Source organism: Triticum dicoccoides, chromosome 4A (genome assembly GCF_002162155.2).
Source record: "Triticum dicoccoides isolate Atlit2015 ecotype Zavitan chromosome 4A, WEW_v2.0, whole genome shotgun sequence".
Lineage (NCBI taxonomy): Eukaryota > Viridiplantae > Streptophyta > Magnoliopsida > Poales > Poaceae > Triticum > Triticum dicoccoides.
In genome coordinates this window covers 414,831,404-414,837,403 of record NC_041386.1, presented here as the reverse complement: position 1 = coordinate 414,837,403, position 6,000 = coordinate 414,831,404, and positions in this window count along the sequence as shown.

Sequence of the window (6,000 nt, the reverse complement as noted above, 5' to 3'; positions counted from 1 at the left end):
TACCTTTATAGTCACCCAGTTACGTTGTGACGTTTGATACACCCAAGGCACTCCTACGGTATCCAGGAGTTACACGATCTCATGGTCAAAGGAAGAGATACTTGACATCGGCAAAGCTCTAGCAAACGAACTAACCGATCTTTGTGCTAGTCTTAGGATTGGGTCTTGTCCATCACATCATTCTCCTAATGATGTGATCCCGTTATCAACGACATCCAATGTCCATAGCCAGGAAACCATGACTATCTGTTGATCACAACGAGCTAGTCAACTAGAGGCTCACTAGGGACATATTGTGGTCTATGTATTCACATGTGTATTACGATTTCCGGATAATACAGTTATAGCATGAATAAAAGACAATTATCATGAACAAGGAAATATAATAATAATACTTTTATTATTGCCTCTAGGGCATATTTCCAACAATCTCCCACTTGCACTAGAGTCAATAATCTAGTTCACATCGCCATGTGATTAACACTCATAGGTCACATCGCCATGTGACTAATACCCAAGAGTTTACTAGAGTCAGTAGTCTAGTTCACATCACTATGTGATTAACACTCAATGAGTTTTATGTTTGATCATGTTGCTTGTGTGAGAGGTTTTTAGTCAACGGGTCTGAACCTTTCAGATCCGTGTGTGCTTTACAAATCTCTATGTCATCTCCTAGACGCAGCTACCACGCTCTATTTGGAGCTATTCCAAATAACTGTTCTACTTGGAGCTATTCTAAATTGTTGCTCATTATATGTATCCGGTATCTCTACTCAGAGCTATCCGGATAGGTGTCAAGCTTGCATCGACGTAACCCTTTACGATGAACTCTTTTACCACCTCCATAATCGAGAAAAATTCCTTAGTCCACTAATTACTAAGGATAACTTTGACCGCTGTCCTGTGAGCCATTCTTGGATCACTCTTGTACCCCTTGACTGACTCATGGCAAGGCACACTTCAGGTGCGGTACACAGCATAGCATACTGAAGATCCTACGTCTAAAGCATAGGGGACGACCTTCGTCCTTTCTCTCTATTCTGCCATGGTCGAGCTTTAAGTCTTAACTTCATACCTTACAACTCAGGCAAGAACTCCTTCTTTGACTGATCCATCTTGAACACCTTCAAGATTATGTCAAGGTACGTGCTCATTTAAAAGTATTATTAAGCATTTTGATCTATCTTATTGATCTTGATGCTCAATGTTCAAGTAGCTTGATCCAGGTTTTCTATTGAAAACACCTTTCAAATAACCCTATATGCTTTCTAGAAATTCTACATCATTTCTGATCAACAATATGTCAACAACATATACTCATCAGAAATTCTATAGTGCTCTCACTCACTTCTTTGGAAATACAAGTTTCTTATAAACTTTGTATAAATCCAAAATCTTTGATCATCTCATCAAAGCGTACATTCCAACTCCGAGATGCTTACTCCAGTCCTTAAAAAGGATCGCTGGAGCTAGCATACCTTTTAGCATCCTTAGGATCGACAAAACTTTTCTGATTGTATTGCATACAACCTTTCCTTACGAAAACTAGTAAGGAAACTTGTCTTGACATCCATCTGCCAGATTTCGTAAATGCAGCTAATGCTAACATGATTCCGACGGACTTAAGCATCGCTACGGATGAGAAAATCTCATCGTAGTCAACTCCTTGAACTTGTGAAAAACTTTTCGCCACAAGTCGAGCTTCATGGATGGTGACATTTCCATCCACGTCCGTCTTCTTCTTAAAAGGTCCATTTATCTCAATGGATTGCCGATCATCGGGCAAGTCCATCAAAGTCCATGCTTTGTTTTGATATATGGATACTATCTCGGATTTCATGGCTTCTAACCATTTGTCGGAATTCGGGCCCACCATCGCTTCTCCATAGCTCATAGGTTCATTGTTGTCTAGCAACATGACCTTCAAGACAGGATTACGTACCACTCTGAAGTAGTACGCATCCTTGTCATCCTACGAGGTTTGGGAGTGACTTGATCCGAAGTTTCATGATCAATATCATAAGCTTCCACTTCAATTGGTGTAGGTGCCACAGGAACAACTCCCTGTGCCCTGTCACACACTAGTTGAAGAGACGGTTCAATAACCTCATCAAGTCTCCACCATCCTCCCACTCAATTCTTTCAAGAGAAACTTTTCCTCGAGAAAGGACCCGATTCTAGAAACAATCCATATTGCTTTCGGATCTGAATTAGGAGGTATACCCAACTGTTTTGGGTGTCCTATGAAGATGCATTTTATCCGCTTTGGGTTCGAGCTCAATCCTGAAACTGTTTCACATAAGCGTCGCAGCCCCAAACCTTTAAGAAACGACAACTTAGGTTTCTCTAAACCATAATTCATACGGTGTCATCTCATCGGAATTACGTGGTGCCCTATTTAAAGTGAATGTGGTTGTCTCTAATGCCTAACCCATGAACGATAGTGGTAATTTGATAAGAGACATCATGGTACGCACCATATCCAATAGGGTGCAACTATGATGTTCGGACACACCATCACACTATGGTGTTCCAGGCGGTATTAATTGCGAAACAATTTCCACAATGTCTTAATTGTGTGCCAAAACTCGTAACTCAGATATTCATCTCTATGATCATATCATAGACATTTTATCCTATTGTCATAATGATCTTCTACTTCACTCTGAAATTATTTGAACCATTCAATAATTCAGACTTGTGTTTCATCAAGTAAATATTCTCAACATCTACTCCAATCATCTATGAAGTAAGAACATAACGATACTCACTCCATGCCTCAGCACTCATTCGACTGCACACATCAAAATGTGTTACTTCCAACAAGTTGCTATCTTGTTCCATCTTACTGAAAATGAGGCTTTTCAGTCATCTTGCCCATGTGGTATGATTTGCATATGTCAAGTGATTCAAAATCAAGTGAGTCCGAACGATCCATTTGCATGGAGTTTCTTCATGCATATACACCAATAGACATGGTTCACATGTCTCAAACTTTTCAAAAACGAGTGAGTCCAAAGATCCATCAACATGGAGCTTCTTCATGCGTTTTATACCATTATGACTTACATGGCAGTGCCACAAGTAAGTGGTACTATCATTACTATCTTATATCTTTTGGCATGAAAATGTGTATCACTACGACCGAGATTCAATAAACCATTCCTTTAGGTGCAAGACCATTGAAGGTATTATTCAAAAATAGAGTAACCATTATTCTCCTTAAATGAATAACCGTATTGCGATAGACATAATCCAATCATGTCTATGCTCAACGCAAACACCAATCTCGGTGGTAGAGGGAGCGTGCGATACTTGATCATATCAACCTTGGAAACACTTCCAACATATATCGTCAGCTCACCTTTAGCTAGTCTCCGTTTATTCCGTAGCTTTTATTTCGAGTTACTAACACTTAGCAACCGAACCGGTATCCAATACCCTGGTGCTACTAGGAGTACTAGTAAAGTACACATTAACATAATGTATATCCAATATACTTCTATCGACCTTGCCAGCCTTCTCATCTACCAAGTATCTAGGGTAATGCTGCTCCAGTGGTTGTTCCCCTTATTACAGAAGCACTTAGTCTCGGGTTTGGGTTCAACCTTGGGTTTCCTCACTAGAGCAGCAGCTGAATTGCCGTTTCATGAAGTATCCCTTTGTTCCCTTGCCCTTCTTGAAACTAGTGGTTTCACCAACCATCAACAATTGATGCTCCTTCTTGATTTCTACTTTCGCGGTGTCAAACAACGCGAATATTTCAAGGATCATCATATCTATCCCTGATATGTTATAGTTCATCACAGAGCTCTAGCAGCTTGGTGGTAATGACTTCGGAGAAACTATCACTATTTCATCTGGAGGATCAACTCCCACTCGATTCAAGTGATTGTTGTACTCAGACAATCTGAGCACAAGCTCAACAATTGAGCTTCTCTCCTTAGTTTGCAGGCTAAGAAAATCGTCGGAGGTCTTATACCTCTTGACGTGGGCACGAGCCTGAAATCCTAATTTCAGCCCTCGAAACATCTCATATGTTCTCCGGTCAATAACCAACAGCGGGATCTGGATACCCATGTTGGCTCCCACATGTTCCACGATGATCTCATCGGATGAACCACGATGTCAAGGACTCAATCGATCCCGTATACAATTCCCTTTGTCTATCGGTATGTTACTTGCCCGAGATTCGATCGTCGGTATACCGATACCTTGTTCAATCTCGTTACCGGCAAGTCACTTTACTCGTTCTGTAACACATCATCCCGTGATCAACTCCTTGGTCACATTGCGCATATGATGATGTCCTACCGAGTGGGCCCAGAGATACCTCTCCGTTTACACGGAGTGACAAATCCCAGTCTCGATCCGCATAAAACAATAGATACTTTCGGAGATACCTGTAGTGCACCTTTATAGTCACCCAGTTACGTTGTGACGTTTGATACACCCAAAGCACTCCTACGGTATCCAGGAGTTACACGATCTCATGGTCAAAGGAAGAGATACTTGACATTAGCAAAGCTCTAGCAAACGAACTACACGATCTTTGTGCTATGCTTAGGATTGGGTCTTGTCCATCACATCATTCTCCTAATGATGTGATCCCGTTATCAACGACATCCAATGTCCATAGCCAGGAAACCATGACTATCTGTTGATCACAACGAGCTAGTCAACTAGAGGCTCACTAGGGACATATTGTTGTCTATGTATTCACACGTGTATTACGATTTTCGGATAATACAGTTATAGCATGAATAAAAGACTATTATCATGAACAGAGAAATATAATAATAACACTTTTATTATTGCCTCTAGGGCATATTTCCAACAGTCTCCCACTTGCACTAGAGTCAATAATCTAGTTCACATCGCCATGTGATTACCACTCACATGTCACATCGCCATGTGACTAATACCCAAGAGTTTACTAGAGTCAGTAGTCTAGTTCACATCACTATGTGATTAACACTCAATGAGTTTTATGTTTGATCATGTTGCTTGTGAGAGAGGTTTTAGTCAACGGGTCTGAACCTTTCAGATCCGTGTGTGCTTTACAAATCTCTATGTCATCTCCTAGATGCAGCTACGACGCTCTATTTGGAGCTGTTCCAAATAACTGTTCTACTTGGAGCTATTCTAAATTGTTGCTCCATTATATGTATCCGGTATCTCTACTTAGAGCTATCTGGATAGGTGTTAAGCTTGCATCGACGTAACCTTTACGACGAACTCTTTTACCACCTCCATAATCGAGAAAATTCCTTAGTCCACTAGTTACTAAGGATAACTTTGACCGCTGTCCTGTGATCCATTCTTGGATCACTCTTGTACCCCTTGACTAACTCATGGCAAGGCACACTTCAGGTGCGGTACACAGCATAGCATACTGAAGAGCCTACGTCTTAAGCATAGGGGACGACCTTCGTCCTTTCTCTCTATTCTGCCGTGGTCGAGCTTTAAGTCTTAACTTCGTACCTTACAACTCAGGTAAGAACTCCTTCTTTGACTGATCCATCTTGAACACCTTCAAGATCATGTCAAGGTATGTGCTCATTTGAAAGTATTATTAAGCATTTTGATCTATCCTTATAGATCTTGATGTTCAATGTTCAAGTAGCTTAATCTAGGCTTTCCATTGAAAAATACTTTCAAAATAACCCTATATGCTTTCTAGAAATTCTACATCATCTCTGATCATCAATATGTCAACAACATATACTCATCAGAAATTCTATAGTGCTCCCACTCACTTCTTTGGAAATACAAGTTTCTTATAAACTTTGTATAAATCCAAAATCTTTGATCATCTCATCAAAGCGTACATTCCAACTCCGAGATGCTTACTCCAGTCCTTAGAAGGATCGCTGGAGCTAGCATACCTTTTAGCATCCTTAGGATCGACAAAACTTTTCTGATTGTATTGCATACAACCTTTCCTTACAAAAACCGGTAAGGAAACTTGTCTTGACATCCATCTGCCAGATTTCATAA